This window comes from Oncorhynchus gorbuscha, linkage group LG04, assembly GCF_021184085.1.
Source record: "Oncorhynchus gorbuscha isolate QuinsamMale2020 ecotype Even-year linkage group LG04, OgorEven_v1.0, whole genome shotgun sequence".
Classification (NCBI taxonomy): domain Eukaryota; kingdom Metazoa; phylum Chordata; class Actinopteri; order Salmoniformes; family Salmonidae; genus Oncorhynchus; species Oncorhynchus gorbuscha.
The window spans coordinates 63,466,050-63,475,034 of record NC_060176.1 but is presented as its reverse complement, the minus strand read 5'-3'; the positions used below and the strand labels follow the sequence as shown (position 1 = coordinate 63,475,034).

At 39.9% G+C, this 8,985-nt stretch overlaps 1 pseudogene; it reads right to left on the bottom strand.

Moving 5' to 3' along the window:
* Positions 1-604: 604 nt before the first annotated feature.
* LOC124034464 lies at positions 605-3,483 on the bottom strand (annotated as a pseudogene).
* Between the last annotated feature and the right edge of the window lie 5,502 nt (positions 3,484-8,985).

Below are 8,985 nucleotides of genomic sequence, written 5' to 3'. Positions count from 1 at the left end.
GAGTGGGCATTCTCTGTTGGATGTCTTGTTTGTCTATTTTTATGTCTGGCCTGATATGGTTCTCAATCAGAGGCAGGTGTTAGTCATGGTCTCTGATTGGGAACCATATTTAGGTAGCCTGGGTTTCACTGTGTGTTTGTGGGTGATTGTTCCTGTCTTTGTGTTTGCACCAGATGGGACTGTTTTAGGTTTTCTCACGTTTGTAGTTTTTGTTAGTTATCTCATGTGTAGTTTCTTTATTAAAGTAAAATGAATAACAACCACGCTACATTTTGGTCCGCCTCTACTTCACCTAAAGAAAACGTTACAACAGGTGAAGTGTGGAAGCTTCTACCTGTGAAGGAGAGTCTACATGGTAGTAGTAGTATAAATGCTATGAGGTTTTTAGTGTTCATTCTTAGATTTTATTTGACCATGTGAAAAATAGTTACAGTACTGCAGGGAAACAACATGCAGGTTTTCTTCAACTGAGCCTGCTCAGCAGGCCACATAGCCAACCATGTGGACCAGTATGTGGTCTACTGAGCATTTTAGGTTTTTAAAAAAGAAGTAGCAACCTCGGGTTCATAGAGCTAAATAATGTATTAATAATTTATGAATTTTAATTATTTTATATTTTTACTCAAGTGATTTGCATGCAGCAACCCTGCATTCTATTGAAGTTATTTTGATTTCAGTTGCTATAAATCAGATAACAAAATTGTCGTAGAAGGCTTTACAAGCTTTAGCCTACCTATGAGCCTACCTACAGTTCTTTGTCTCACTCCCTTAACTCGTTGTCTACCTATGCGTTACTTACCTCTGCCTTTCCTAAACTTCAAGGTGAGTTTAAGGAAGAGGTGAAATTGAGAAGCAGCATACTGCTAAACCACAGCTGGTAACATGGACACATCCCCTGGGAGGTGAGGCTATGCTCTGGACACACAAACCCGCATGCACACATGGACGTCATACACACGGCTCTTTGGCCTTGTTATACAAATGTAATAACTATTTGTAATCAGATCCAGGAGTTTTATCAGCTCTTGTCACCTATCAGGGAGACCTCCTCTCTTTCTCTCTCTCTCAACCCAAGTGACTTTTTGTGCTGTAGTACAACATTTACAACATACAGTAATATCAAATTTGGAGTACAATACTTAATGTGAGGGTGACATTTAAAAAATGGAATGCAAAGATATATTACCAAAAGTAACCAACTGTATTGTCCACTATCTTAGCCACTCCCTTAGCCCTCATCCTATTGAGGTTATCATGCTGGTCGAAGACCAACGGGAGGCCAACAATAGGGACACCATGGTAGATGGCCTCCTGGACTCCATTGGTTCCGCCGTGGGCAACAAAGGCTCGGGTCTTGGGATGTCCAAGGAGGTCGTTCTGGGGGAGCCAATCCACTAGTAAGGTGTTGTTGCCCACGGAGGTGGGCCTCTTCCCAGTGTGCCTCCAGACGATCCTCTGAGGCAGTTTGGCGAAAGCAGCTGCGATGTCCTCAGGTAGTTGTCCCACCACGGTCCCCAGGGACATCATGATGACCCCATGGTCCCCGGACTGCTGGACAAAGTCCTCCATGTCCTGGGGAAGCGGCTTCGAGGGCTTGCACTGGAAACCGCCCATATAGACCACGTTTGGCATGGTAGGCCGCGGAAACTCAAAGGTAAAGTCATTCCTCATGAGCCATATGTCTGCTGCCTGGAACAATGACATGTAGTGAACGTCAGGGCCAAAGTAACAATGAACGAACGTAATGTAGTTAGGGTCTATGGCGTATGCAATTTGAAACCTTGTAAAAAGATAAAACAGAACATTTATGACTCTCTCTTGAAAAGTCATTTTGTCTGTCAACAGTGCACCTGGCAATGGGACATATGAGAGAGGCGAGGGGGCGATGGTAAAGTGAACCTCGCCCAGGACTGTCCATCGGACATTGAAGACAAGAGGAAGACCAATGCGGTGAGCCAGAAACACGCCCCCACCAATGGCAGGATCCGTCAAAACCAGGTCATAGTTTGCATCGTGAAGAAATTGCATTAGTTCGGCATCTTCGAATATCGTAGTCATCATTACAACCAAAACCTTGTGTAACTCATAGAACTGCTTCACCACCTCAAGCTCCAGACTCATACGAGACCAGAAACTTCCACCCTCCCTTTGGATCTGCAATTTTCTGGTCACAAACAAACTAAAGACATCCTCAACAATTCCACCACCAGATACTGGGATGGTAATGCACTAGTAGTGAGGGGATTTCGCCTTGATGTACCAGTTGGTGGTTGGACGAATCACTGTGATGCTATGGCCTCTGGAGTGCAGCTCTTCGATGAGGACTTTCATATTCACCCAGTGGCTTCCATCCAATGGGAAGACCAGCACATTCCCCCCCATAGACAGTGGTGAGAGAGAAGAGCAAAACAGCAACTGTGACCAGGGCTGGTTGATGCATCTCTTAGGTGAATCCTTTGATAAAAGATACAAAGGAAGAATAGTCAGTTACAGAGCAACTCCATCTCTTATATCCTAATAAATAGGTTTTAATTACATTAACATTTTAGTCACATAGCAGACACTCTTATTCAGAGTGATTTACAAGTAGTGCATTAGTGCATTCAATTAGTGGAATCCCCCCCCCCTCCCAACAGCCAGTGAGAGTGCAGGGCGCCAAATTCAAAAGAACAAAAATCTCATAATTAAAATTCCTCAAGCATATGTTACGCCCCTGAAAACAGGGGAGAAATAATAACGAGAGTGATACGGTGTTGTTTTCTCAATTCAACTTTTAGTTCAATAATTTTACAAAAGTAACACATTACAAAACAGAAAAACCATTATACAAATAACACAGCAAAATATCTTATTACCAACGCACATGTTCATTCACAATCAACATAAAATGTCAGCTACTCTCAGTACGATGCTATTCTTCACTACAACCGAGCAGGGCTCATATTACTCTCTGCAAACTTAACTCTAACTTCCTCAAGATGTTACTAAGACACACCTTTTTAAACACTCTTAACATGTTAGCGAGTTATTACATTTAAATTACTCTTTTTTTATCATCAATAACGTACCTGAAAACAGGGGAGAAATAATCATGAGAGTGATTCTAGCGATTTCCCCAGGAATATGGGTGGAGACCAGAGCAATCGATCTCAGGCTCATAGATTAAGAGCATTTCGTAGATCACAGATTAACACTTTTTGGCACCACAAAATAAAGTAATCAATATAATGTTTACACATTACTCTCACAATTCGTACCCTTTGTACGCTTGACGGATTTGAACTTTAACACAAATATAAATGTTTTCAATCTCTATCAACTAATACTGAATGCATGATCTTTTTAACCTTAGATGTTTTATGATCCTCACATACAATGAATTTACTAATACTTTTTAATGTGTAACAGGCTATGAATATTTCCTTTAACCTGTCACACATACAAGTATTGTACACCATTTTAAAGATACATTTTTCGTTAATCCAGCCACAGTGTCTGATTTCAAACAGGATTTACAGCGAAAGCACCACAAACGATTATGTTAGGTCACCACCAACTCACAGAAAAACAGCTATTTTTCCAGCCAAATAAAGGAGTCACAAAAAGCAGAAATAGAGAGAAAAGGGCTGAGTTAAAAACTACAAACCTCAGATTTCCCACTTCCTAGTTCTCAGGTTTTTGCCTGCCATATGAGTTCTGTTATACTCACAGACATCATTCAAACAGTGTTAGAAACTTCAAAGTGGTTTCTATCCAATACTAATAATAATATGCATACTGTATATTCACATCTGGGACAGAGTAGGAGGCAGTTCACTCTGGGCACGCTATTCATCCAAAAGTGAAAATGCTGCACCCTATCCCAAATAGGTTTTAAGATAGCTGGATGAGACAACCACATATCACAGTTGTAGAAAGTACTTTTTCAGTTAATAAAGTAGTTGTTGTCATTTCTAGTGCTAGTGCTAGTAGAAAAATACACATTTTCTGTGTTGATCAATAATGTAATGTGTTAATCATGTACAGTGCCTTCAGAAAGTATTCACACCCCTTGACCTTTTTCAGATTTTGTTGCGTTACAGCCTGAATTTAAAATTAATTAAATTGAGATTGTGTGTCACTGTCCTGCACACAATACCCCGCAATGTCAAAGTGCAATTATGTTTTTAGACATTTTTACAAATTCAGAAAACAATTTAAGCTGAAATGTCTTAAGTCAATAAGTGTTCAACCCCTTTGTCTAAATAAGTTCAGGGGTAAAGATTAGCATAATAACAAGTTAAATCAGAAGATGTATAGACTCACTCTGTGTGCAATAAGTGTTTAACATAATTTTTTATGACTATCTCATCTCTGTACCCCACACACACAATTATCTGTGACTATGTCATCTCTGTACCCCACACACACAATTATCTGTAAGGTCCCTTAGTCGAGCAGTGAATTTCAAACACAGATTCAACCACGAAGACCAGGGAGGTTTTCCAATGCCTCGCATGGAAGGACTTGAAAATGGCTGTCTAGCAATGATCAACAACCAAGAGATTAAAGAATTGAAAAAAGAATAATGTGCAAATATTGTACAATCCAGGTGTGCAAAGCTCTTAGAGATTTACCCTGAAAGACTCACAGCTGTAATCATTGCCAAAGGTGATTCACACTCAGGGGTGTGAATACTTATGTAAATAGTATATTTCTTTATTTTATTTTAAATAAATGTGTAAAAATTTATTAAAACATGTTTTCATTTAGTCATTATGGGGTATTGTGTGTAGATGGGTGAGAAAGAAAATATATTTCATCAATTTTGAATTCAGACTGTAACAACAAAATGTTAGGGGTATGAATACTTTCTGAAGGCGCTGTACAGTATATACATATGAAGTGGGTAAAATAGTATGCAGACATTATTAAAGTGACCATTGTTTAATGTCTATGTACATAGCGCAGCAGTCTCTAAGGTGTGGGGTAGAGTACCAGGTGGTAGCTGGCTGTTAACAGTGACTAAGGTCCAGGGCAGAGTACTGGGCAGATGCCGGCTAATGGTGACTATTTAACAGTCTGATGGCTTGGAGATAGAAATTGTTTGAAATTTTCTTGGTCCCGGCTTTAATGCACCTGTACTGTCTCGGGATGAACAGGTCATGGCTGAGGTCCTTGATGATCTTCTTGGCCTTCCTATGACACAGCAGTGTGCCCCCAGTAATGCGTTCGGCTGACCGCACCACCCTCTTGAGAGCTCTGCGGTATAGGATGGTGAAATTACTGTACCAGGCGGTGATACAGTCCAGCAGGATGCTCTCAATGGTGCATCTGTAGAAGTTTGTAATAGTCTTAGGGGCCAAGCTGAATTTCTTCAGCCTCCTGAGGTTGAAAAGGCGCTGTTGCGCCTTCTTCACCACACTGTCTGTAAGAATGGACCATTTCAGATTGTCAGTGATGTGCATGCCGAGGAACATGAAGCTTTTCACCATCTCCAATACGGGTCCTGTTGATGTGGATGGGAGTGTGCTCCCTCTGCTGTCTCCTGAAGTCCACGATCAGCTCCTTCGTTTTGTTGACATTGAAGGAGGTGTTATTTGTCTGGCACCACTCCACCATGGTCTTAACCTCTTCCCTGTAGGCTGTCTTGTCGTTACAGTAAATGCAGCCTCAAGATATGCGGTTTACAGTTTGCACAAAGTCCAGTGTAGTTCCTTGTGAGCCATCACAGTGTCGGCTTGGGGGTAATATACACGGCCGTGATGATGACCGAAGAAATTATCTCAGAAGGTAATGCAGTCAGCATTTGATGGTGATGTATTCCAGATTGGGAGAACAAATGGACTTGAGTTCCTCTACTGCACGTTACCACAATCACACCATGAGTAGTGAATCATGAAACATACACTTCCACCTTTCTTTTTCCCAGAGAGTTCTTTCTTCACATATCACAGTCCTAGTAAGTACATTTTTCCTCAATAAAGTAGCTATCAGCAAAGTCAGAGCTAGTAAGGGGGAAAGAGTCAGTGTGAGTGTTAGTTAACGAAAGACCATTTGACAACAAAAAAAATGTACACAATAAAAACCTTTACACTTACTGTAAATAAGTAGTCAATGTTCAATTGAAAATGTAGAGGCACTGTGTAATGCTATGAAGTCTTCCAATGCTGTCACAATTCTCCCAGTCATTGTCAATCCTTCAGGCACATTACTTCTAAAGTTGTGCAAGTTCTCTCTATGTCTGGCTAAAGCTTGCATGTTACGTGACGCAATTGTTTCCACTGGCAAAGCCCAGATGCACCACAAAATATGTATAGGATGGGAGCTACTCTGACAACATCTCTTTAAAAACAATGATTTTATTTACATACCATACAAAAAGCTTTGTTAGACCTCACTGAAAATATTCAATCAAAGAAGTTAATCTAATTTGAATGGTGATGCTGAGTTTTATATGGATTTGTATAACTACAAATGTTTGTGGAGGATGCTTTTTGAGATGTAAGACATTTATGTTGTGTAAAGGCTATTGAATCTAGTCAAGTTTATAGTTCTTCTATAATTCTCTGTAAACATAGATCAATATGAGTACCAATGGGTTAATCTGAGAACGTTGTAGGTCTGATGATGCTATGTTTTCAACACCAGATACTGAGATCAGAAACAGTTTCAACAACAGGTTTAACTATTCCGATATTCCACTACTTTAACTGTTACTTTAGACTAGATTTTATTCACATACACACTTACCCCCCCCCCCCCCCAAAAAAAAAACAGTCTGCAAGTTGCCTTAAATCCAAAGTGATGTTTGGCCAACCCCCCTGAACAGCAGTTTGCAAACAGTGAAAGTAGTCCTATGGCTGTGGCTTTGAGCTGGAGTAACCTAACTTATGCTGCCACAACTAATCTGTGTTCTCTTGTTCAAAGTTCACAAGTTCTGACATGCAGCGTAATAACACCCCTGTAATTGCGTAAGGCTTTTATGTGTTGGATTCCTGTTATGTATTAGGAAATGGTCATTAGTTCAACATTGTTATAGTGAACTAAAATGGAAACTTAAATTGAAACTAATCATGTAAAAACTGTTTAGTAAACTGAAATAAAATAATTAACAAATCTGTTTGAAAAACTAAAATTGGAATTGGTCCAGATAGTGGGTCCAAGGCTGGTCATGTGTGTCATTCTCCTAAGTACTCTATGCAGCCTACTGCACATTTGGTTTGATATCCATGTCATTTGAATACAGTCAGAGGTGATACAATAACTATTATGGGCCATAATTCATGGATAATACGGTTTATTTTCAACACACCTTAGCAATGTTTCTCAGTGTCTTTATATAAATGACTGCCTGTCTGTGCACACACTTCTTATTCTGAAAAGTGTGGAAGCATCTACCTGTGAAGGGGAGTCTACATGGTGGTAGTAGTAGTAGTAGTTTAAATGCTATGATGTTTTTAGTGTTAATTCTTAGATTTTATTTGACCATGGGAAAAATAGTTACAGTACTGCAGGGAAACAACATGCACGTTTTCTTGAACTGAGCCATACATATTACTTGTCAGACTTGGCCACAGGGGGGCAGTCCTCTCATACAAAAGAATACAGGCTACTTAAAAGCATTCGCCAGAGTTATTCTGCATAATGGTGGTTCCATGAGGACACACTACCTGCACTATTCCCACACAACACCGACAGATGCAACTGCAACAGATGTATCAATTTACACCCCCAATAGGGTTGTTGTGCAAACTACTTTCATATTTCACAGGGAGTTTCCAGGATTGTGTTGCAGATTTGTCAGACAGTGATGTGGTAATATACTGTACATCGTTGACATGATATGAAAGCACAGAATTAACTGAGTTTTGGTGCCAGTCACTGTTCTTCTTATTCCTTTTTTGGAAGAAAGATATTTATTGTTTGAACTGCACCTGTTTGCTCATATATTTGTACATCTTTGTCTGTGTCTTTGTGTGTGCGTGGGTGGGAATTACAGGGATAATTTGCGTTGGCATTTAGGGGAACTAATGACAAAGGTTAGGATAATTTACGTAGCAGATTAGGTGAAATGGGTTCAGTTAAAATAAGGGGAAAGGTTAGCTACAATGCTCCAGTTGTCACTGACACGCAACCTTTGGATTGCTAGACGATCACTGATTGCGCTTACCCAGCCTCCCCGACCAACCTCTCTACTTTTGTTTCTGTCTAAAGTAAGTTGACCAAGTAGGTTTCATACGTCTTGGAGGTGCTCAGAAATTCATAAAGTTTGTTCCGTTTGACTCTTTGGGCAGTCTGACCTACACCTGCACGCTGTTGTGTGTGACCTCATAAATGAATGCCTTGAGTAACCACAGCCCCTCCATGATGTTGTCTCGTCTTCCATTCAGTTGTTCTTCAAAAGTATGACTGTGAGACAAAGCCATTCATAATCTTTTGTGTGGCATATAACGTTAAAAATAATATCTCTCTCCAACTCACAATAACAGTTCCTGTTGGAAAAATGTACTTTCATGTTGAACGTGGATGTGACTCGCATAGGTGTATTTTTGGTGCCACTATTCCCCCTGATAGTTTCTCTTTATTCTGCTGCACTAAACCCTCCTGGTTCATATGACCACTGACACTATGTCATAGTCTTTGTATTGTGAAAATGTATGTCAGCGGCCCACTGTATCATTTAACAATATAAGAGAACATGAAAGGAATATTTAATATTGTCAATAGACTATACTCTACACAGTTGTCAAATGACTGTCATGAAATAAGCCTCCATACTGTAAATATGATGTTGCGGATTATCCATAGAGATTTGCATACTTAGGGTAGATTGATACATGTGAGCGGAGGAGGCATCATGTTATATACAGTGCTTCAGTGACCTCAGTTCCTCAGCTGCTTAGCAAATATATACAGTAGCTGATCACTATTACAGGTTTTTTCATATAAAAACAACATTAATACTTCACTCAGATATGCTATTATACTTACCATGGTTTCTAT